General features: G+C 44.4%; 1 protein-coding gene and 1 long non-coding RNA gene across 7 annotated transcripts in view; one reads left to right on the top strand and one right to left on the bottom strand.

The window, feature by feature from the left end:
* The window catches only part of ARMC9 (armadillo repeat containing 9), a 149,258-nt gene that overhangs the window by 78,031 nt on the left and 47,053 nt on the right, over nucleotides 1-24,174 (top strand). The gene's annotated exons all lie outside the window — the stretch shown is intronic.
* On the bottom strand, nucleotides 12,442-16,738 carry LOC125911087 (uncharacterized). Its single transcript, XR_007454248.1, has 3 exons — nucleotides 16,432-16,738; nucleotides 15,537-15,659; nucleotides 12,442-12,600 (listed from the first exon to the last, which is right to left on the bottom strand). It is a non-coding gene; the product is annotated as an uncharacterized LOC125911087 (long non-coding RNA).

The raw sequence follows: 24,174 nt of genomic DNA, 5'->3' as shown, positions 1-24,174 counted from the left end.
TGGTGGCCCCTGACACCACCTAGAAAACTCGTGCCAAATTATTGAGTCTCTTCCTTGCCTCGAAGAGTTAGTCCAGAAATGGAGGTTTTGATCCCTGCAGCATTATTCCTCAACAGTGCTGGAGCTTGGCTAAGCTCAGCTGCGGGGGGTCCTGCCCGTCTCAGTTGAGGTGTCGTGTGGCTGCTTTCCGCGTCCAAGCTGGCCTCCCACCCTCCCCGGCCCCTCCGCGTGGCCTCCGATCGCCCAGCGGTCAGGCTTACGGTTCCTCACCGGTTGGTGGCTGGGCTCCAAGAGGGAGGAAGTGAAAGCTTCCAGTCCTCTTCCGGGCTCAGCGGTCTCAGAACATCCCTTCTGCTGTGTTCTGCTCGGGGCACATCACAAGAGTGGCCCAGACTGGGGGACGGAGGTTAGACTCCACCGACAGGAGGGTTCGAGGCGGGAGGATTGGGGGTGGCCGTGTCTGAAGGACACCTGCCGCCCCTGGGGTGGGTTTTCCGCAGCCACAACACATAGGTGTCGCACTCCACAGCACTCGGGGCTTATGGGAGGTTGAAAGGCAGCACTTCTGCGACATGAGTCTTGCTTTGAAGGGGCCCGAGCCTGCCCTGGTCTTCCTCATGTTTGGGAGCGTCGGGCCCGGAGGCTGCCGTGAGACTCTCTAGGCTGAGAGGCTGGGTTCAGAGCGGGCGGAACCAACCACCTTGCTCTTTTATTTGCGCTGTTTCGATATGGGTTTCCTCGGCTCTGCAAAATCTGCTTACCTGGTTTTTTAAAACCAGAAGGTTCGGAACTAACGTCAGTGAGTCTCGTGAAGCGCAGATAGAGAATGGCGACTCGTGGGCGGGAGATGGGTTTTTCAGACGACGAGCTTTTTCCTCGTTCTTCCTCCAGGCCTAGAAAACCCATACACGTTACTCTCTCCACTTCTCGGTACTAATTCCTGGTTTGCATTCCTTCTATTTTGTGGGGAGCAAGTACTCCTGAAGTGAATGCTGGAGGAGAGGTTTCCCCTTGGAGTTGTGGTCTCTCGGCTTAAAAGGTCTGTAAAGCCAGGGTTTTGTCCACTGATGGCATCAGCTGGGGGAGATCTTCCAGCGCGTTCATTTAAGAGCCTTCATTTAAGAGCCTTCCAGAGAAGAAGGCCGTGCTGAGGTCGCCCGGTGATTGTCCTTCCCACAGGCCGCCTCCCGCCTGCCGTTTTCTTCCTGAGCTGTAGGTGGCACTAGAGGGTGAAGACCGCTCGGCCTTGTCCGACGAGCGCAGTTCTGGACCTCGGCTGGGGATCCTGGCCCCTTCCTTTGCAAAGGTGGATCCAGAGAGGGGAGGAGACCAGCCTAAGGTCACACAAAGTCGATGGCAGTAAAATCTGGTTTAGAACAGGAATTGGCAGGCTTTTTCTGTAAAGAGAAAAGTAAATATTTTAGGCTTTGGAGGTAATGTGGTCTCTGTTTCAACTACTCAAATCTGCCGTTGTGATGCAAAGTAGCTATCAGCGATACATAAAAGGATGAACGCGGCTCTGTTCCCATAAAATTGTATTTATGGACACTAAAATTTGGATTTCATTTGATTTTTGTGGGTCACTAAACTTTTTTTTTCTTTCAAATATTTAAAGATGTAAAATCATTCTCAGCTTGCTGGCCTTTCAAAAGCGGGCATCTTGTCCTGTAGGCTATTGTTGGCCAGCCACAGGAGAGAACCCAGCTCCCTGACCCAGTCTTCTCAGGACTGTGATAAGAGACCATCTTTGTTCCTTGTCCCATCAGTATTGTTTTAAGTTATATTTTGAGTTAATATCTTAAGTAATTAATTCCATTGAGTTTTTGTCATTATATCCAGAAGTTCTCCTCAGGAACTATTTGTCCTCTTCCTGAGTTATCTCTTTGGAATTTTTTTGTTTGCTTTGGATTTTTTGTTTTGTTTTGTTGCTCTCAACCCCTGTGTCTTTGAATTGCAAGGGAAAATTCATTTGGCTCAACTGTTCTGTTAATGGTGGGAATTCAACTTTGGAAAATATCCCTATGGAAGCAATTACAGTCTACTAAAAATTAAGGAATATACAGATCTTTTCTTTTATTTTTTTTTAAGATTTTATTTTTAAGTAATCTCTGTACCCAAAGTGGAGCTCATCCACAACCCGAGATCAAGAGTCACATGCTCCACCGACTGAGCCAGCCAGGCGCCCCTATAGAGGTCTTTTAATTTTCTGGACTTTTGGCTACCCTGATTTTTATTTTAAGAGGGTAGGGTTTGAAAATATTTGTTGTGATAACTAGAATTTTCAGAAGACTCCTAGAAGGTGTTTAGTTGGGAAATTGTAAGGAAAGGATCTGGCCTTTGGGGCCGGAACATGGCTCTGCGATGCACTCCGGTCAACAGGTCCTGGACTTTCCCTGTCTCTTCACCCCTACAGCACACCGCAGAGTGTTAGCAAGGGCGACCCGGGGAGGGCCCCAGCTGTCTGTGTTTTACTCAGCTGGTAAACCGAGAGTGGGTGTTACTTTTTAAATTCGAAAGAAAAAGGAAAGTGAAAGGTGCTTAGACCCAAGGAAACTTTCCACAGAGCATTTGAGCACGTGGCACTGTCTTTGGAACGCGGCTACTACCTCCCAAGGTGACAGCTTTGAAGGAGACAGCACAAGTGTTTCCAGGACCTTTGAGTCAAATGGCATCTTGCTTAGCATTGTAAAAAAATTTTTTAACTTCCCATTGAAACCCAAAACACAGATAATGGAGCCCGTGTTTTCACGGAGCTCCTCAACAGCTTCTAAAGATAACATGGCTCTATCGGGGCGGGGCTGGAAGCCGAGGGGAATTAGGTTCCGTTTACCTTACATCCAGTTAAAATCTGTGCACTTGCAACTGTGGCCGCTGGTCCTGCTGCCCAGGAGACTCAAGAGACCCCCCCAGGTGCACAATCGGATCTAATGTCTAAGAATGTAATGACTTGTCCTGGTGTGCTAAAAGTTGTGTCTGATATACACACATTTGTATGCCAAAATAAAAAGATGTAAAGGTAGCGTTAGGGATGTTTTTTTCTGACTTACAGGCTGTCTAGTGTATAACGTCAAATAGGAGAAGGAAATCACAAAGCGATGTGAACACTATGATTCAATTTCAGAAAGAAAACAAACATAAACACACAGCCTGATGAATGATGTATGTACTTCTGTGTACGCGCGGCAGAAAGGCGTGGCAAGTTACGCCCTCTTTGTTGACACTGGAAACTACCTGGAGACCAGGAGGAGGAAATGGGGGGAGGCAGCGAGGTCCTGGTCAGCGGGGAGGGCCGCAGAGTCACCTGTGAAGTGAGAAGTGAGAGAGAGGGTGCGCCAGACTCAGTGGGCGGAGGGCGGGCGCTGAGCACCTTGAAGACTAATGGGGCAAAAAGTCAAACCGAGTTGGGGAGCAGGCGGGAAGTAAGAGAATGGAGCCCGTAAGATAATGCGGCTCTTCCCACGAGCCTGGCTGTGAGCGAGAGAGCAAGTGCGAGAGCAAGCAGGGCAGTTGTGTTCGGTTCTAATTTGGGAGACACCAAAGCTTATTAAAATGCTGCTGGGAAGGATCCAGCTGAGAGGGAGAGGTGGAGCATTCGGGGCAGGAGGAGAGAGGAAGGATGGCCTCGGAAGGACAGGTGTTTTCATCATTTTCTAAATTGCTTCTGATGCTCTCTTGGCCCACAAGCCCCCAGACCCATTTAAACCTCCAGAGAAATAAAACCTTCATTAGATGGGCTTGGCCAGCGCACACACAGGAACAGGCAGGTAACGGCTACAGTTCGTAAGGGCGCGAACGCACCTCACCAGGTGGTTCAAAGAAATGTATCATCTAATACAATTTAGTCTTATTTCTAACATTTATTCATTTTTGAGAGACAGAGCGTGAGCGGAGGAGGGGCAGAGAGAGAGAGAGGGAGACACAGAATCCAAAGCAGGTTCCAGGCCCTGAGCTGTCAGCACAGGGCCTGACGTGGGGCTGGAACTCACTAGCCATGAGATCATGATCTGACCCAAAGTCGGTCGCTTAACCAACCGAGCCACCCAGGTGCCCCTAGTGCAATTTAGTTTTATGTTAAACATTTGTCTTATGTTCCCAAAAAGCTGATGGTAAATCACAGGGCTCAGGAACCCTGATTCCAGTGTTCCCACCACAAATGGCTCATTTCCTGATTACTGTTTAAGGTGAGGTGTCTAGCTCATAAGTGGAGAAGAAAAGCCTTCTTGTGCTATTTGAGAAGACTGATTTTAAGACAAATATTCTCCCCTCTAAACAAAACAGGCTTAAGTGCCAGGTGAGATCAGCATGGACATTGACTTGCTGGTTGCCATGCAAGTGACAGTCCTATGCTCAGCAATCTCCTCTAGAGATTTCTCGAGGCTAAGAGTCATTTATTCAACAAATATTTGAGCGCCTTCACATAACATCATTCTAGGAAATAATGAGGAAGGGATACAAAACAAATCTGAAAGAGTATCTGGGCTTAAAATACCTCCAAGTAAGATTTGGATAAGTGAGATAATAATGATGCTGATCATCGCCACTCACGGTTGTGGCATCACCAGGTGCCGGGCGCTGTTCAGGCACCGTGCGTGCATTCGCTCATCTCCTCACAACAACCCTGCGATGGGTGCCATCGTTGTGCCCGTTTCACAGATGAGAAAACAGAAAATACGGCACTTACCGAGTTCACACAACCACAGTGACGGAGCTTGGAATCAAACCCAGGGGGTCTGACTCGCAAGTCCACGCCGTTAACCACTACACGATTTTGTCTCTTGTGAGATGTGTGAACACGTGTAGACAAAAAATAATAGAAAATAAATATATAATTATAGGTTCATGAATGGGATAGAAACAAGTGCTGTAGAAATTCCAAAGGCTGCAAAAGTACTGGAACATGGCCGTCCCGACAGGACTTCCCTAGCCTAGGTTGACAGGTAAGAGGAATGGATTGAGGACGAGAAAAATGTGGTCAGGAAAGCAGGAGAGGCATCTTCCACGGGAGACAGCGTAAGCTTATCCCTTGCTGCCCCTGTGACCCACATCAGTGTGTGTTTGTGCTTTCATAGTGTTCTTGTAAGATACACACATACAGTATTATACATATACATACACATATCCATGTATGTTTTCATCAATACTGGTTTTACAAAATGAGATGGCATAGATTATAGATGCAAGCACACACATACACTGTGTTGTCTTTGCTTTTGTTAATATTTCCTGGCAGTCCCTCTAGATCAGCCATCAGGGCAAATTGATTCTGCTTAATGCCATAGATGTACAGTTTTCCGGATCTTTGCTTTGTCAAACAATGCCGCAGTAAATATATGCTTTGTAAATATATGCTTATTTACTGGTACTTTTATTTACGTGGGCTTTTGTTGCTGGGTTGAAGTGTATGTGTGTTTTTAATTGTTAATAGACTTCTCCAGATTGTTTTTCAAAAAGGCGGTGGCAATTCGGATTTCACTGGCAGAGCAGGAGAGGAGACTTCCCTCCATCTCCACCAGCGTTAGGTGCAATCATTATTTTTGCCAATCTCATATTGATAAAGTGCTATCTCGTTGTTATCTTAATTTGCATCCCCATTGTATAGTGTGAGCGTCTTTTATGTTTATTTTATTGGATATTTGGGTTTGCCATGCTGTAATTTCCTATTCGTGTCCTTTCCTCATTTTTAACATTGTTTGTCTTTCCGTGTCACTTCATTTGAATTCTCAGTATGTTACAGATATTGCCCCTTTTTCCACCTTCAGTGCACAACATTCAAAGATACATCTTTTATTCATTGACTTATTTTTATAAATTTGCCACAACTCTTAAAATTTTTAAGAAGATACATATATTGACTTTTCTTTTACAGCTTCTGTGTTTCTGTCCCAATTAAGGTCCCCTGAACCATAAATTTTACATTAGTCTCCTAGATTTTCTCTTCAGACTTTATTTTTTTCATTTAAATTTTAATTATTAAATATATATATTTTTAAGAGTGAGCAAGAGAGCATGTGCACACATGGGGGAGGGGCAGAGAGAAGGGGAGAGAGAATATCCCAAGAAGTCTCCACACAGAGCATGAGGCTCAATCTCACAAACCACAAGATCATGACCTGAGCTGAAATCAAGAGCTGGATAGGCGCTTAACTGACTGAGCCACTCAGGTGCCCTTGTTTTGTTTTTTAAGTAAACTAACTCGACCTCCAACGTGGGGCTCGAGCTCTTGACCCTGAGATCAAGAATGGCATGTTCCTCCGACTGAGCCAGCCAGGTGCCCCGATTCTTACACATACATAGAAAAATACATACCATATTTATGTAAGGTTTGAAGTAACTTCTCAGATTTTTGGTTTCAGGACATTTTTTCACTCCTAAAAATTATTGAAGATTCCAAAGAGCTTTTGTTTATGTGTATTTTGCCTATCAATATTTGCTAAATTAGGAAGAATTTAAAACTGATAGAATGTGTTTATTACTTTTTATTTTTATTCTTTTTAAGTTTATTTCTTTTGAGAAAGAGAGAGAGAGAGAGAGAGAGAGAATCCCAAGCAGGTTCTGTGCCATCAGCACAGAGCCAGAAGCAGGGCTGACCTGAGCAAAAATCAAGACTCAGATGCTTAACCAACTGAACCACCCAGGTGTCCCAAGCGTCCAACTCTTGATTTTGGCTCAGGTCATGATCCCAAGGTTGTGGCATTGAGGCCTGCATTGGGTTCCACGCTGAGTGCGGAGCCTGCTTAAGATTCTCTCTCTCTCTCTCTCTCTCTCTCTCTCTCTCTCTCTCTCTCCCCCCCCCCCCACCCCCCACTCATGTTCTCTCTCCTTAAATAAACAAAACAAAACATTAAAAGCAAAACAAAAAAAGGTTAGTTGCAATGTAAAGTCAAACACCATACCAACAAATCTTTTTTATTCTGTTAAAATCTGCTAGTCTCTTTTGCATTCTGTTAATCTTACTTTCTGATCGTTCATTGCTAGTGTATAGAAATACAATTGTTTTTAGTGTATTGATCTTGTGTCCTGAAACCTTACTGAACTCTTTTATTAGCTGTAAGAGTTTTTGTTTCTTTGTTTTGTTTTGTGATGGGTTCCTTAGGATTTTCTGTACACAATGCCATATCCTCTGTAAATATAGATAATTTTTCCTCTCTAGTTTAGATGTCTTTTATATTCTTTTCTTGCCTAAATTGCCCTGGCTACAACTTCCAGTACGACATTGAATAGAAGTGGCTAGCTGGACATGTTTGTCATTTTCCTGATCTTAGGGGGAAAGATTTCTGTCTTTTACTGTCCGTTGTGATGTTGGCTGTGGGTTCCTTATAAAGGCTCATTATCAGGTTGAACTTCCCTTCTTTTCAGAGTTTGTTAAGTATTGGATTTTGCTGAATGCTTTTTCCACATTAATGAAGATGATCATGTGAAATTTTTTCCCTTCATTCTGTTCATAGTGTATTACATTGATTGATGTATGTTAAACCACCCAATAACCACCCAATAACATATAAAAGGGATTACAAATCCCTTTTATAATTTGTAATTATAAATTACAAATAAATTTATAATTTATTTATATATAAATTTATTTATAAATTATCTATATTTTATATATATATAAATTATATTATAATATAAAATTATATATAAATTTATATATAAATTATATAAATTTATATATAAACTTATAATTTACAAATTATAGATAAATCCCTTTTATTATTTGTAATCCCTTTTATATGTTACTGGATTTGGTTTGCTGGTATTTTGTTGAGGATTTTTGTATGTATATTTATAATAGATATCACAGTGTAGTTTGACTTCTCTTATGATGTCTTTTTCTAGTTTTTCAAAAATTTTCACTTCAAGTCTGGTTGACATACAAGATTATATTAGTTTCAGGTGTATAACATAGTGATCAACAATTATATACACCTCTTTTTCTGGTTTTGTACCAGGGTGAGCTGGAATATGTTCCCCCTTCTGTTTTTGGGAGAGTTTGTGAAGAGTTGATGTTGTTAATTCTTCTGTAAATGTTTGTTGGCCTTCGCCAGTGCAGCCTTCTGGACCTGTGTTTTTCTTTACAGGAAGTTTTTATTTATTTTTTTTTAAATTTCTGGTTTGATCTCTTTACTTGTTATAGGTCTATCTGTTCAGAGTTTTGCTTTCTTCTTGAGCCAGTTTCTATGATTTGTGTCTTTCTGAGAATTTGTCCATTCTATCCAAGACATCTAATGTGTTGATTTGTGTGCAGGTTTTTGTAGTATTGCCTTATGATCTTTCCTTCTATAAGGTCAGTAGTGTCCCACCTTTCATTCCTGATTTTAGTAACTTGAGTCTTATCTCTTTTTCTTGGACAGTGCTATGGACTGAATTGTGCCCTCTCACATTCATACGTTGAAGCCCTGACCCCCCGTGTGTGTGTATTTGGAGACAGGGCCTCTAAGGAAGTAATTAAGATTAAAGGAAGTCATAGGGGTGGGGCCCTAATCTGGTGGGATTAGTACCCTTAAGAAAAGAGACAGTACAAGATACTCTCACCACCATGGGGGAGGGCACAGAGAAGGTGGCTGTCTGCATCCAGAGAGCTCTCATCAGGAAGTGAAACAGCCCACGCGTCTTGGCCTTGGACTTCCCAGCCTCCAGAACTGTGAGAAATACATTTCTGTTGGTTAAGCCCCCTGGTCTGTGGTATTTTACTACAGCAGCCCGAGCTGACTAAGACAGTCAATCTAGCTAAAGATTCATCAATTCTGTTGATCTTTCCAAAACCAACTTTTCATTTTATTGATTTTCTCTATTGTTTTTCTGTTCTCTATTTCACTTATCTCTGCTCTAATCTTTATTATTCCCTTCCTTCTGCTTTTCTGTTTCTGTTTCTTTAAGGTGTAAACTTAGGTTACTGATTTGAAAGCCTTTTTTCTAATGTAGGCATTAAATGCATACATTAAATATATATCACTATAGTCTGCAAGGATATGGTGGATTTGCCCTGTTGGTGGAAAATAGTATGGAGTTCCCTCAAAAAATTAAAAATAGAACTACCCTACAATCCAGCAATCACAGTACTGGGTATTTACCCAAAGAATACAAAAACACTCATTCAGAGGAATACATGTACCCCTGTTTATGTTTATTGCAGCGTTATTTACTATAGCCAAACTATGGAAGCAGCCCAAGTGTCCATCAATGGATGAATGGATAAAGAAGATGTGGAACACACACACACACACACACACACACACACACACACACACAGGAATATTATACAGCCATAAAAAGAGTGAAATCTTGGGGTGTCTGGGTGGCCCCGTTGGTTAAGCATCTGACTCTTGGTTTTGGCTCAGGTCCTGATCTCACGGTTTGTGGGTTCGAGCCCCATGTTGGGTTCCATGCTGATAGTGTGGAGCCTGCTTGAGATTCTCTCTTTGCCCCTCCCCCTCTCACTTTCTCTGTCTCTCAAAAATAAATAAACTTAAAAAAACTGATAAAAAAAGTGATATCTTGCCATTTGTAATGACATGGATGGAGCTAGAGAGTATTATGCTAAGCGAAATAAGTCAGAGAATTCAAGAAACAAACAAGCAAAGGGGGTAAGGAGAGAGAGGCAAACCAAGAAACAGACTTGGGTCGCTTGGCTGGCTCAGTTGGTAGAGCATGTGACTCTTGATCTTAGGGTTGTGAGTTTAAGCCCCATATTGGGTGTATAGATTACTTACAAATAAAATATTTTTAAAAAAATAAAGTAAAATCTTAAAAAACTAAAAAAAAAAAAAAAAAAAAAAAAAAAAAAAGACTCCGGTATAGAGAACAAACTAACGGTACTAGAAGGCAAGGGTGGGGGATGGGTGAAATAGCTGATGGGAATTTAGGAGGGCACTTGTGATGAGCACCAGGTGAAGTGTTGAATGGAAGTGTTGAATCACTATATTGTACACCTGAAACTAATATTACACTGTATATTCACTGACTAGAATTTAAATTAAAACCGAGAGAGAGAGAGAGAGAGAGAGAGAGAGAGAGGCATCTGACAGAGGTACATCACCTAGCATGGGATGTCTGTCACACCCTCAACCAATGTAAAGTGTATATGCATATACATTTATGTGTGTGTGTGTGTGTGTGTGTGTGTGTATTCCCACTATAAATTTCCCTCAGAGTACTGATTTTGCTATATCTCATAAGTTTTGGAAAGTTCTGTTTCCATTTCCACTTACGTCGAAATATTTTCTACTTTTCCTTGTGATTTCTTCTTTGGCCCATTGGCCATTTATGAGTGTGTTTTCAACGAGCCCTTGAGACAAGGCTGTTGACACTGAACAGGCTCTCAGATCAAATAAAGATAAGCCCTGGGAGGTGTTCCCAAAGACTTGCCTGACAGGTCAGATAATGATGGTTCTCTTGGAACGGGGCTTTTGGGCACCTGCTCCTTCCAGTGACCGCTTGGTTGCTGGTTTTCACTTTGATTGCAGGGCTGGGGGTTTTCAAGGAGCTGGGGAGAGAGAGGAATGCCACAACATTTGCTATTCTTACTGACAATTAGCCCTTTTTTGTTTTTTCTTGAATAAGCACTCCTCAGATGGTCATAAGCCATTGGTTAATTTCCAGAGTTCTGAAAATTTTGGTTTGGACAGTTTTTGCCAGTGTTTTCCTTGCTTTTGTGGAGGAGTGGATTTTTGGAAGTTCTTACATCACAATTCCTGCTGGCATCCTGCCTAGTTTATACCCATGCATGATTTTGTATTTTCATGCATTGATCATTTGGGAAATAACACTTTCTCATTTTTGCAGTTTTTCCAAATGTGGCCGTACTTCATTACAAAACATCCAGAAACTGCATTAGTTAATATTGCCTCTGATCTCATCAGAAAAGTCTTTAGAGGGGCGCCTGGGTGGCTCAGTCGGTTAAGTGTCTGACTTCGGCTCAGGTCATGATCTCACGGTTTGTGAGTTTGAGCCCCTCGTCGGGCCCTGTGCTGATAGCTCAGAGCGTGGATCCTGCTTCAGATTCTGTGTCTGCCTTTCTCTCTGCCCCTCCCCTGCTTGTGCTCTGTCTCTCTCTGAAAAATAAATAAATGTAAAAAACAAAAGATTAAAGAAAAGAAAGGTCCTTGGGTATTGGGAAGCTATTAAGCTTGCGGTGGCAGGAGCAAGTGTTTTCAAATGTTTGTTTTCTCTGGAGAGTTCAAATTTCATCATTGATAATAGATCCTACCAGTTGTTTTCCTTGATGTGAAGGGCTCACCTCATTAATCTCTGAGAAAATGTCTGCCCGACACCTAAGTCTGAAACAACATAGTTTGTCTATCATTCTTTCAAGTAAAAACGGTGTTCCTTAAAAAAAAAAAAAAAAAAAAAAAAAAAAACTGCCTAGTTAGGCTCGCAGCTCAGATAATCTCGCAAATGTTTTTCAAGATAACCATCACGTACATCCCATTTTGTTACACAGAATGTTAGAAAGACAGTCCACTGGAGTCGAGACTCAGTCAAATTCTTGCTGCTTCACCAAGGACATTCTTCAGTGAAACTCTAACAGCTTTCTGTCACTGATCTATAATTTTTCTGTCTGTCCATGTGTTCATCCATCTATCTGTCCGTCTGTCCATCTGTCTATTAACCTGTGGTGGCAGTGGCGACGGCTACTCGAGTTTGGTGGCCCCGCCTCATGAAGGCACCGGTGGTTTTACCCTCTGTTGCGTCTGTTCCATCAGTGCAAATGTCAGCACAGTTGTCCGGGGATAAACCATGCAAGTCGATACATTAAATATTTCTTCTGGCAACACTTGTGTTTGTTGTCAAGCAACAAAAAAGATCTCTATGCAAAAGTCTTTGGTGGCTAGTTACTGTTGATACTGGATGAGTATAAGCGAAATAGCAAGTCCAGGCATACTTCTGCAGCTGAGATATAAGTTAACACAGGTTCGTGTTTGCAGGTTAATCTTTGATTCGACGAGCTACTGTTTCATCGGAAAGTAGCATACTGTAATTTCTTTTGTTAACTGCCCATTCAGCAGTGTAAGCTCTACAAGGCTATTGGGTATGTTTCTTCAACAAAGACAATAATTACCCTTCATTGCTCTTCAGTGGTTTTGTTGTTTCTTTTTGAAAATAATTGGGGGGGGGGTGGTTTTAGATGCACAGAAGAAAACAATACAGAGTGCCCGTATACCCATCACACAGCTTCGGTGGCTTTTTAATTTCTAGTTTGAAAAAAAATGAAAACAAATTTTCAATTATTGACTTTTAAAGAAGTCATCACATCTATGTTTAAAATATTCAAATCCATTTTCTTTAAACTCTCAATGATTTGTCTCAAAATGATACCTCAGTTATACTTATCTGTCATTATAATATTATCCAAATATGTTTTGTTACATAAGACACAATAAGGCATCTGTTGACATCTACAAAATTGAGGGAAAGATAGCTTCCGTGTAATTCCGTTTTTTATTTGAAGTCTGTCCAGCTTCTTTGGAGTACATCCTTCCCTTCCATGAGTCAGAGAACTTCCTGATAAGTATTTTTCTCGGCATCTTTTAATATAAATGGTGCAGCTGTGGGTTGAGAAAGTGGGGCCTCCGGTCTCCCTTTTTAAGCCAATGATCCATCCTTAAATATAAGAAAATATAAGAAAAAATACTGTATAAATAAGTTTTCTTTTATTTTAATTTTTTTTTCAACGTTTTTTATTTATTTTTGGGACAGAGAGAGACAGAGCATGAACGGGGGAGGGGCAGAGAGAGAGGGAGACACAGAATCGGAAACAGGCTCCAGGCTCCGAGCCATCGGCCCAGAGCCCGACGCGGGGCTCGAACTCACGGACCGCGAGATCGTGACCTGGCTGAAGTCGGACGCTCAACCGACTGAGCCACCCAGGCGCCCCAAGTTTTCTTTTATTTTAGAATAAATGATTCTTAAATTTTAAAATAACAGTTTTAGTGAAAATCTTAAAAATTAGAAAATTTCTTGAAAAAATTACAAAAATACTATTCCAAAAGAAAATAATAAGTCTACTTATAGTCTGTTTCCACATAAGAGCAAGGAAAGATTTGATTTTGAAATAATGACATATCGAATGATAATGAAGTTGGATCAGTTATAGTAGATGTGACCAAGATAGCTAGTGAAAACACAAGGGAAGAACTGAGCACATGTTTATATCCCGAACCTTAGAAGCTTGTAGAAAGTACAAGAATACTCAAACATTCTGTTAGCTATCAGAGTGATATCATCACATGTCATGTAGCTCTAGAAAACTTCAGTGTATCATAAGAGAATGAAAGTAAAAAAGGCAAGTGTTATTACTATTAAAATAATTATATATTATTTTATAAATTATAATATAGAAGTGTATTGTAGCTGTGAACATAGTTTAGACTTCATGGACCCCCTGAGATCTTAAGGTCTCCAAAGTTTCCCCAGACCACACTTTGAGAACCACTGATTTACCGTTTTGTTTTGTACAATCTTTATGAGTTTGAGTATTACAATTTAATGAAAAGGGGCGTCTGGGTGGCTCAGTCAGTTAAGAGTCTGACTTTGGCTCAGGTCATGATCTCACGGTTCGTGGGTTCGAGTCCCGTGTCAGGCTCTGTGCTGACAGCTTGGAGCCTGGAGCCTGCTTCCAATTCTGTGTCTCCCTCTCTCTGCCCCTCCCCTGCTGACACTCTGTCTATCTCTCTCAAAAATAAATAAACATTAAAAAAAAATTTACAGTTTACACTGACTTTGTAAAGTGGATAATAGGGTTTCTTCATCTTTTCCTAAGGACTGGAATTAGTTTTGTTTTGTTTTATTTTGCCCTCTCAGTTCTTCTGCCCCCATCCCATCCACCTGGCCCAGTGATACCTGCACGGTCTCTCCTGAGGAAATGAATCTGGTCAGGTACAAGTAGGAAGATGGCAGGTGGGTGGGTCTGCGGCTGACCTCCCCAGGTGGCTGCAGTGAACTCAGACCCAGTGACCATTTCCTGTGGTTGACTGTGACACAGAAGGGCTAGATTTTTTTTTTTTAAATCTTATTCCCTACAGCATCAGTGCACAAAGCAGAAAACTGGGTCTTATTCCTTTAAAATACAAATTCGTGTCATTTTCAACATACGACGCAGCATGATACTCTCTTTAGATGTATTTCACCAAAACAAGGCCCTGCGTAGAAAGGCGGCAGGTAGGAGAGCCGCATCGGTAGCTTTTATAACATCCCTGTGGGTTCTGGCATCGCTAAGGGATAATTAGCATCAAATCGCTTTTTGCAGTTTCCGGGACATTGTCAGCCCTTGCTGAATGTTAGCTCTCGTTACTATTGGCGTGATGATGATGATTGTCATTATCATCAATCTCCCCTCCGGCGTCAGCTCCAGGCCCACCGCGCCCGGCTATGGAGAACCACGTAAGCTGGTGTTTCCGCACTTGGCATTCCGTCGCTGGCTCTGGTGGCAGCGTGGGTGCCACCGAGGAGCCCTCGATAAGAATGTGGCCTCGGGTGTTTTAAAATACAGTGTATTTATAGAAAATTTGAGGTTCAGTAAGGCTAAGAGATCAGAAGACAAGTGCCTTTGAAAAGATAGTTTGTTACAGTTCCCAAAAATCAGGGGCATGCTGCATCCTGGGGGGGGGAGGGGTGGGCGGGGGCGACGCCGGGAAGCCCCAGGGTCAGTCACGAGGCAGAGGGAGAGAAGGGACATGTAGCCAAGAGCTTCGATTGTGGTTTGTGCAGGAAGGAGTGAGGGAGGCAGGTGAAGCAGGTTCAGGATCCGCTAGTTTGAATAGTTTCAGTGGGCTCTGGCCTGAGGGGCTGCCCCTGGTTGTCTCGCACGTGGCCCTGGGGTCATTAGGGCAGGTGGATAATGGCCAAGAGTGTGAGAGCCTGATAACAGGAGGTAGTTGGGGTGCGGGCCCTGGATTGGTCGGCTTGCCTTTGAAAGGTGCGCTCCCGACTGAGTTTTCCACCGTCTCTGGGAACTGGCTTCTAGCCTCATCTCCCTCGAGAAGAAATGGACTCTCCCAAGTGTGAAGGAGCTCCAGGGACCTTACGTGGTCTCGAACCTTCCCTCCAAGTTAACCACTTCCTTCAGCCCACCATTGCTGCCACCCACACTCCAGGGCCGGGATAATTACCGCCATCATCCTGCCCGGTTGTAAGATTCACACGGACCCCCTTGGTATTGACAAACGGATAAAGGCCAGAGCCTTTTGAAAGGAGCTTTTGTTTAAAAACCAGAGGAAGAAACTTAGCAAATGAGAGAGCTGCTAGAGCCGTTCGGGTCCAGAGCTGCGTCGCAGAGAGGTGGGCCTCAGGCCGAGGAGCGGCATGAGCCCAGAGCACAGGCCCGACCCAGCCAGGGATGCTTCACTGTGGCCTGGGCATGGGCTGTGCAAAGCGGGAGGCGGGACACAGCTGCAGCAGTGCCGGAGCCAGGCTGCAGAGAACGGAGAGCCACTGAACTGTTGTGTGCCCAGGAGGGGTGTGAACAGAGCTGGGTCCTAGGAAGATTACTCTGGCACGAGCGTTCACGTTAACTGGAGATCCATAACGCTTAGAATTACCTGACTGGCAGTATTTTCTGAGCAGTTACTACGTGGGGGACTGGGCCAAGAGCTCTACAAGCTGTTTTCCGTTTATTCTTCGTACGCCTGCTGTCAAGAAGGTTCTGTTACCAGCACTATGTACTGGACGAGAAAACCGAAGTTTAGAGAGATTCAGGAACGTGCTCACGGTTACACGGGCAGTAACTAGCTGAAGCGAGGTTTGAACCCAAGCCCATGGACCGCCCCACACCCCACCTCCCCGCGGCTGTGCACTTTGAGCTTGGGTGGGGAGTGACGCTAAGCTGGCCAACGGCAGGGAGTCCCCGTGGACAGAACCCTCGGGAGTGCCGGCTACCGGGGTGTGCCATTAGGAACCGAAGGCTGGGGTGACCTTGGGAGGATGATGGTGCCTTGAACAAAAGTGGGGCACACAGGCGGGAGGTGCATATCACGTGCAGGGTAAAGCTGGATTTTAAACGGGGAGGTCCAGGGGCGCCTGGGTGCCTCAGTCCGTTAAATGTCCGACTCGATATCTGCTCAGGTTGTGATCTTGTGGTCATGAGATCGAGCCCCGCGTCAGGCCCTATGCCGAGCGTGGAGCCTGGTTGGAATTCTCTCTATCCCTCTCTCTCTCTCTCCCCTGCCCCTCCGCTGCTTGTGCGCGTGCTCTCTCTCTCTCTCTCTCTCTCTCTCTCTGAAAATAAATAAACATTTTTTTAATAGATAAATGGGGAAGTGCCTACCATGATCTAGCTAGAACAGAAAGCAGAGGGGCGTAGAACCAGTCAGTTTCTACCCAGGCTTCCCTCATGACCTTGCATTCCACAGACAAAGACATACCGTGGAGTGCTTGGTCCATGACCTCCTTTTCTTCTGCCACCCTCGTCTATAACCTGTAAGACGGCTGACCCACCTGAAGCTGTACATGTCCAAAGAGCCAACGGCAAGCTGCTCTCCATGAATCATTCTGATGGGTCGCCCGCTGTGGTCGGCATGGTTGGCATGGTGCAGATAGGCTTGTGATTCCCTGTTACCTAATTAGCAAAGAAATGTCTGTCTGTGTCTGTATTACTTGCAGGACCTTTCCATTATTTCACCGAGTCAATAAAGAAACCAGTGTTTCCCAATTAAGGCTTTTGCTTTTTTCTGGTTCTAAATCCGTTTATTTCTATAACGGCCCCTGTGCTCCCAGACCTTGGCTGGGATGAACCACCCGTCAGGCTGACTCACGGCTGCTGCCCTCATTTCCACTCTGGTTTCTATGGAAATAGACATCAGAAGGCTCAAAACAAGGTGAGGGCTCTGAGACACCTCATGATTCTGAGGCTTTTGCAAACCCTATTTGTCCGACATCTGTTTCCATGGAAACAGATGCAGAAAAGGTCAACCAGTGCTCTACAACAAGCTTCTCTTTCTCTTATCTAGTTTTGGTTTTTTACAAATAATGAAACAGTGCATGTCTTTTTCGCATTATCACAGAGGTTTTTAAGTTTATTTTTATTTATCTTGGGAGAGATAGAGACATCAAGGTAGGGAGGGGCAGAGAGAGAGAGAGAGAGAGAGAGAGAGGGAGAATAGCAAGCAGGCTCCGCACTATCAACACAGAGCCTAATGCAGGGCTCAGTCTCACAGTTCATGAGATCATGACCTGAGTGGAAATCGAAGGCCCCTAGAAATAGTGCCTTAGGGATGCCTGGCTGGTTCAGTTGGTAGAACATGTGACTCTTGAACTCAGGGTTGTGAGTTCAAGCCCCACAGTGGGTGTGGAGCCCACTTAAAAAAAAAAAAAAAAAAAAAAAAAAAAAAAAAAAACGCTTAGTGTCTTAGGTCTGGGAATATGACTGGAGAAAAATTGGTACATGACCCGCCATTGCTTCCAGCTTCAGAATTCAATTCAGGTGGTGACTGAGCCCCCCTCACGTGCATCACTGTGGCTTGGCTGTAAGGGCCCAGGGTCTATCTGACTCCAGTTTGAGCCCATTTGTATCTAAATTCTATCCACCACCTATGGTATATAAAGTACCAAACTGTCAACTAACTAGAACTTAAATAAAAACTTGGAATCAAAAAAAGTAGTGAATACATCTGCTCTGTAAAACATAGAAACAGAAGCAGTTTTCTGTTCTGGTGAGCAAACTGAGCCAAGGCACCACACTCAATTTTGTAAAATGACGAGAACCATGGAACTGATGGTCATGAAGCACTTGCTGGGCATGGAGCAAGGACAGTCAAATCTCTAGCGGGAAAAGCTGAGCAAGCTTACTGGAAATAGAAAAAAGCGAAGAATAGTGAAAGTCATCATTGTTCTGTGGGAGCCACACTACAGAGCATTAGTTACGCAATTCACTTAGCAGCTTTTTTTTTTTTTAAGACTTTATTTTTAGGTAATTTCTACACCCAGTGTGGGGCTCGAACTCACCTGAGATCAAGAGTCACAGGCTCTACTGACTGGCCAGCCAGGCGCCCCAGTGTTCTACTTTGTGGCATTTATTTTGATGCTATCTTTCATGATTGATTCATCTTTTTTTTTTTTTAAGTTTATTTATTTTGAGACAGAGAGCGCGAGAGAGACAAGCACACAAGCCAGGGAGGAGCAAAGAGGGAGAGAATCCCAAGCAGCCTCTGCACTGTCAGCACAGATCCCAACGCAGGGCTGGAACTCACAAACCATGAGATCATGACCTGAGCTGAGACCAAGAGTCAGACCCTTAACCAACTGAGCCACCCAGGTGCCCTTTTTTTTTTTTCCTTTGATTCATCTTTTTTTAGCTGCTGTTTATTCGCACTGCCTTTTATCTCCCAGTAATGAATTAACTGTAAGTGTCACCAGGGCAGGGACAGTGTTAGCTTAGCTTTGTTCTCCAGGGCACCCCCACCACCTAGCACGACACATGGCCCACACAGGTCGGTGGACAGGGATCCACTGGGGGAGTAAGTGCTCACAGCAGACAGTTGTGCACGAATGCTGGGTGGTTTTCTCTCTGCAGGGAGGTCCTCCAGGGCAGGCAGAGGCTTCTGCTTCAGGCCTTGGAGAATTTTCACGAAGTGCATATGCCTTTTAGAACCACCCAGCTCATTAGAACCCACATCTTAGCAGCCCTCCCTTCCCTCTGCTTCTGACTCTGGTTTTGACATATATCTCAATGGAATCACACAGTATGATATACTCTGAGTCTGGCCCATTTACTCAATGTTACGTTTGTGGGTGCTGAAGTTAGGCTTTGCTGACTGATACAAAGCACCCCAAATCTTAGTGGCTTAAGAAAGCAGCAGCCTTTCGCTCCCGATCCTGTGTCGGCTGGGCAGGTCCTGGGCTGCTTTCACTGGGCTCACTCCCCATGGCTGTTTCTGGCCGGAGGTCAGCTGGGCGGGAAGGTCCTCGGTGGTCTCACAGTCTGGCAGTCGGTGCTGGCAGAAGGGCGTGTCCTCCGCGTGGCCTCCCCTCCCATGAGCTCGCTGGGCACGTTCACAGCACAGTGTCGCCAACTTCCAAGAGGCTGAAGGCAAAGCCGCCAGGCCTCGTGAGGCCTTGGAACTGTCTGGGCCTCACTTTGGCCACACCCTTCTGGTTAGAGTCACAGCCAGCCCCACCTGGAGGGGTTGGGATGCACACCCACCTCCGCCACGGAGGGCTTGCAAGGCACTGTTGCAAAGGGGAGCTTGCTGGAGTTGGGGGGTGCTGTGTGCTCAACAGTCCACCTCGGTGAGAGTCACCTCAGAAGACAGCAGTAGCCTCTGTATACTAAGCAAAATAACCTTCTATAACGAAAGGAAAAAAGACACAATAAACCAAGGAGTTCTGTCCAATTGAAGTTAAGAGTTTTAGCCACCTAAATTCACATGTATTACCATCTAAACCCTACCCAAATGGGAACATCCAACTGCTCGTTGCAATCTGAATCTCCTACTCTGAGTTTTTAATTTCAGAAACTGAAGTTTTTCCTAACAACCAGAGAGCAGTGTTGCAAGGACTAAATGGGTACCTGTGTGTCTGAGCAGCGTGCTCGGCCCATATCGTCAGCGGTAGCCCTCTGTTTTCTCCTGCGTCGTCCAAGTTGATCATGCTCTGGGAACCGCACAGAAACAGACTTAGCGAGAATTCATCCGCTTAACACATGTTTGTCGAGTGCCTTTTGTATGCCTGGGCCTGTTCTAGATCCTTACTGATTTTTCTGTCCGTCCTAACAGAGAGAGAGGAATATAGAAATCTCGGATGATAATTCTAGATTTGCCTATGTGTCCTTTCAATTCCATCATTTTTGTGTCATCTGTTTTAGAGTTCTTATGTTTTAGGCATATATGTTTGTGATTATTATGTCATCCCACAGGGTTCACCCCTTTATCGTTGTGAAATATCTTCTTTGTCTCTCTGAATGTCCCTAGACTGTCTTGTCTGTCTGATATTAATATAGCCACACCAGTTCTCTCCTGCTCACTGCTTGCATGGTGTCTAGCTTTTTCCATTCTTCGGCCTCCAGCTGTGTCTTTGAATTTAAAGCACTTCTCATAAGTCATAGGAATGAAAAGTACAGCATAGGGATATTGTCCATAATACTGTAATGCGGTTATCATGGCGGGCATTTCATAATGTGCATAATTGTTGATTACTGTGCTGCACACCTAAAACGAATTTAATATTAATACGTCAATTAAAAATCTTTAGGGGCGCCTGGAGCATGTGGCTCTTGATCTCAGGGTCGTGAGTTCAAGCCCCACATTTAGGGGCGCCTGGGTGGCTCAGTCAGTTAAGCATCCAGCTCTTGGTTTTGGCTCAGGTCATGAGCTCATGGTTCGTGGGTTTGAGTTCCACCTTGGGCTCCACACTGACAGTATAGAGCCTGCTTGGATTCTCTCTCTCTCCCCTCTCTGCCCCTCCCCCCCCTCTCAGAATGGATGAATAAACTTAAAAAAAATTGTTTTAATGTTTATTTAAGAGCATGAGGGAGGGAGGGGCAGAGAGAGAGGGAGGCACAGAATCTGAAGCAGGCTCCAGGCTCTAAGCTTGTCAGCAAAGAGCCTGACGTGGAGCTCAAACTCACAAACTGTGAGATCGGGAAGGACCTGAGCCAAAGTCAGATGCTTAACCAGCTGAACCACCCAGGTGCCCTTAAACTTTAAAAAACGTTTACTAAAATTTTTTTTCTTTAATAATAAAGTGCTTCCCTGTAGACAGGATATAGCTGGATTCTGCTTCTTTATCCAGTCTGACAATCTGCTTTGGATTGGATTGTTTATTTAGTGCATCCGTGAACACTTAAAACAGTTTTATTGAGGTATAATTTACGTACCATAAAATTCATCTTGGGGCGCCTGGGTGGCACAGTCAGTTGAGCTCAGTCAGTTGACTCTTGATTTTGTCAAGAGATCAGGTCATGATCTCACGTTTTCTGAGTTTGAGCCCCACATCAGGCTCTGCACTGACAGCACAGTGCCTGCTTAGGATTCTCTCTCTCCTTCTCTCTCTGCCCCTCCCCTGCTCATGCATGCACGTGCCCCCCCCCCTGCCGTCTCTGTCTCTCTCTCTCAAAATAAATAAACTTTAAAAAATCCATCTCTTCTAAGTGTACAACTGAATGATTTTTAGTAAATTTACAGAGTTGCACTACTGTCCCCACAATTCAATTCTAGAACGTTTCCATCACCCCCAAAGGAATTCCTGTCCACCTTCCCCTTTCCCCCAAGCCCCAAGTGACTACTGATCTGCTTTCTGTCTGTATAGATTTGCCTTTTCTTTTCCTTTATTTTATTTTATTTTTTCAAAGAGAGAGAGAGAGAGAGCGCGTGCGAACTGGGGAGGGGCAGAAGGAGAGGAGAGGAGAATCTTAAGCAGGCTTCACGCCCAGCATAGAGCCCGACATGGGGCTCAATCCCATGACCCTGGTATCATGACCTGACCCAAAGGCAAGAGTTGGACACTCAACCAACTGAGCCCCCCAGACACCCCTAGATTTGCCTTTTCTGGACATTTCAATAGCAGGTCGTCTTTTGCATCTGGTCGCCTTCATGGAGAATGCTTTTGAGGTTTAACCCTGGTATAGAGCGCAGCAGCACCTCACTCCTTTCTGTGGCTAACTAGAATTCCATCAGATGGAGACCCCACCTTTGTTGTTTGTCCATTCACTGGCTGATAGACATTTGCATTGTTTCCACTTTTTTAGCTCTGGTAAGTAACGTCGCAACGGACACCCGTGTACCAGTCTTCGTGTGGGCTGATGTTTTCACTTCTCGTGGGTAACCACTCAGGAGTGGAATCCCTGGGTCATATGGCAAATTTATGTTCACCCTTTGAAGCAATGGACAGACCGGCTTTCCAAAGTGGCTGTACCCACTGTTAGGTTCCCCCCCACCCCCGCCCCCCAGCGGTGTTCAGGGTTCCAGTCTCTCTGCATCCTGCCCGATAGCATTGTCTGTTGTTTTAGTCATGGCCATCCTAGTGGCTGCGAACTGATATTACAGCGTGTTTTTAATGTGTGTTTCTAACAATGAATGACGTTGAGCATCTTTGCGTGTCCTTGCCAGCTCCATTAGTTGGCTAGGGCTACTGTAACAAAGTACCACTAACTAGGTGATATGTATTGTCTCATAGTTCTGGAGCCTGGGAGTCCCGAGCTAAGGTGTCAGCAGGGCTGTGCTCCCTCAGGGCTCTAGGGGAGATTCTGTTCCGTGCCTTTGTCTCGGCTCCTGGTGCTTCTAGAAGTCCTGGGAGGTCCTCGGCTTGAAGCTGCACACCTCCAATCACTGCTCCCCTTGTCGTGCGGCCTTCGTATCTACTTTGTCTCTTAGTATCTACTGTGTCTCCGCATCATCATATAGGATTAAGGGCCCATCCTACTCCAGTATGACGTCATCTCGACTAACTACATCTGCAGCCACCCTATTTCGAATTAAGATCACCTTCCGAGTGTCTTGAGAAGCTGGAACTGGTATACTGAATGAAGGAGCTACAGACTGGCCTTCTGAATGAGGGGACATGAGCCACGCACAGGCAGCTCCCTCAGCATCCGAGCTCCCACTTTGGGGAGGTGAGACCACAGGGTTGTTTTGCTTGAAGGCACAGTTTTAATACACCCACACCAAGGAAGTAGAGTGACAAGATTTATTACTTAACAGGGGCGCCCGGGTGGCTCAGTCGGTTGAGCGGCCGACTTCGGCTCAGGTCACGATCTCGCGGTCCGTGAGTTCGAGCCCCGCGTCGGGCTCTGTGCTGACAGCTCAGAGCCTGGAGCCTGTTTCGGATTCTGTGTCTCCCTCTCTCTGACCCTCCCCCGTTCATGCTCTGTCTCTCTCTGTCTCAAAAATAAATAAACTTAAATTAAAAAAAAAAAAAGATTTATTACTTACAGATCCCAGAAATTGAGGGGGTTGGACAGTGAGCTAGGGGAACAGCTCCCCTTCCCAGGTTGTGAGCAGACGGGATAGAGAGCAGGCTGCTCAGCACCTGCTACTTGCAAGGTGGTTGGAGCAGAGGTCACTAACTTTCCTCACACTTCACTCTAAGTGGTTGAGTGGTAATTTTAAAAGGTGCCTGGGAGGGGTGCCTGGGTGGTTCAGTAGGTTAAGTGTCTGACTTAGGCTCAGGTCATGATCTCACAGCTCACGGACCCGAGCCCCGTGTCAGGCTCTGTGCTGACAGCTCAATCTGCTTCAGATTCTGTCTCCCTCTCTCTCTGCCCCTTCCCCACTCACGCACTTTCTCTCTCTCTCTCTCTCTCTCTCTCTCTCTCTTTCTCTCTCAAATATAAATAAACATTTTTAAAAAAAATTTTAAAGTACCTAGTAAAAGCAAAGCAGGAATTTATGGCAAGAATCCTAAACTCGAGTCCTTAACTAAATGTCCAGACTCTGGGTGTGAGTAAGGTTATTATACTATAAGGTGTGCAGGCAACAGCTCAGTAAAACAAACGTTTTTCTCATCACACTGAGGTAGTGGGGGTTAGGACTTCCACATATCTTTTGGGGATACACAATTCAACCCATAATAGTAGACGTTTGTATGTTACCATAAGTGAGGTATCTATTCAAATATTTTGCCCATTTTTAAAAACTGGGTTGTTTGTCTTATTGAGCTGTGAGAATTCTTTATATATTCTAGATACAAGTCCTTTTTCTGATACATGATTTACAAATATTTTCTCCCAACACGTGGCTTGTCTTTTCATTTTATTTTATTACGTTTTTTATTTTAATTCCAGTATTGTTAACATACAGTGTTCTGTTAAGACTGGTGTCCTGTCTTTTCTTTTTATCTTAATGAAGTTGAATTTATGTTTTTTGGGTTTTTTTTTTTTTTTTATGGTCTGTGCTTTTATGGTTGCATCTAGGGCCTCTGCCCCACCCAGAGTTTATCAACCTTGGTACTATTGACATAGGGAGAGGTAGCTTTGTTGTGGAGACCGTCCTGTGTTATATGGGACATTTCACAGCATCCCTGGCCTCCACCCCTCGGATGCCAGTGTTAACGACCCCACTCCAGAGTTATGACAACCAAGAATGTTTCCAGACATTGCTAAATGTCCCCTGGGAGGGAACAAGATCACACCTAGGTGAAAACCATTGGCCTAAACCAACACTGCAAAGATTTTCTCCTGTGTTTCCCTCTAAGAGTTTTGTAACTTTAGCTCGTACATTTAGACCCAGGACCGTTCTTGGTTCATTG

Source organism: Panthera uncia (assembly GCF_023721935.1).
Source record: "Panthera uncia isolate 11264 chromosome C1 unlocalized genomic scaffold, Puncia_PCG_1.0 HiC_scaffold_3, whole genome shotgun sequence".
Lineage (NCBI taxonomy): Eukaryota > Metazoa > Chordata > Mammalia > Carnivora > Felidae > Panthera > Panthera uncia.
Note: the sequence above shows the minus strand (reverse complement) of the source record. Positions and strands in the feature narration are given on the sequence as shown.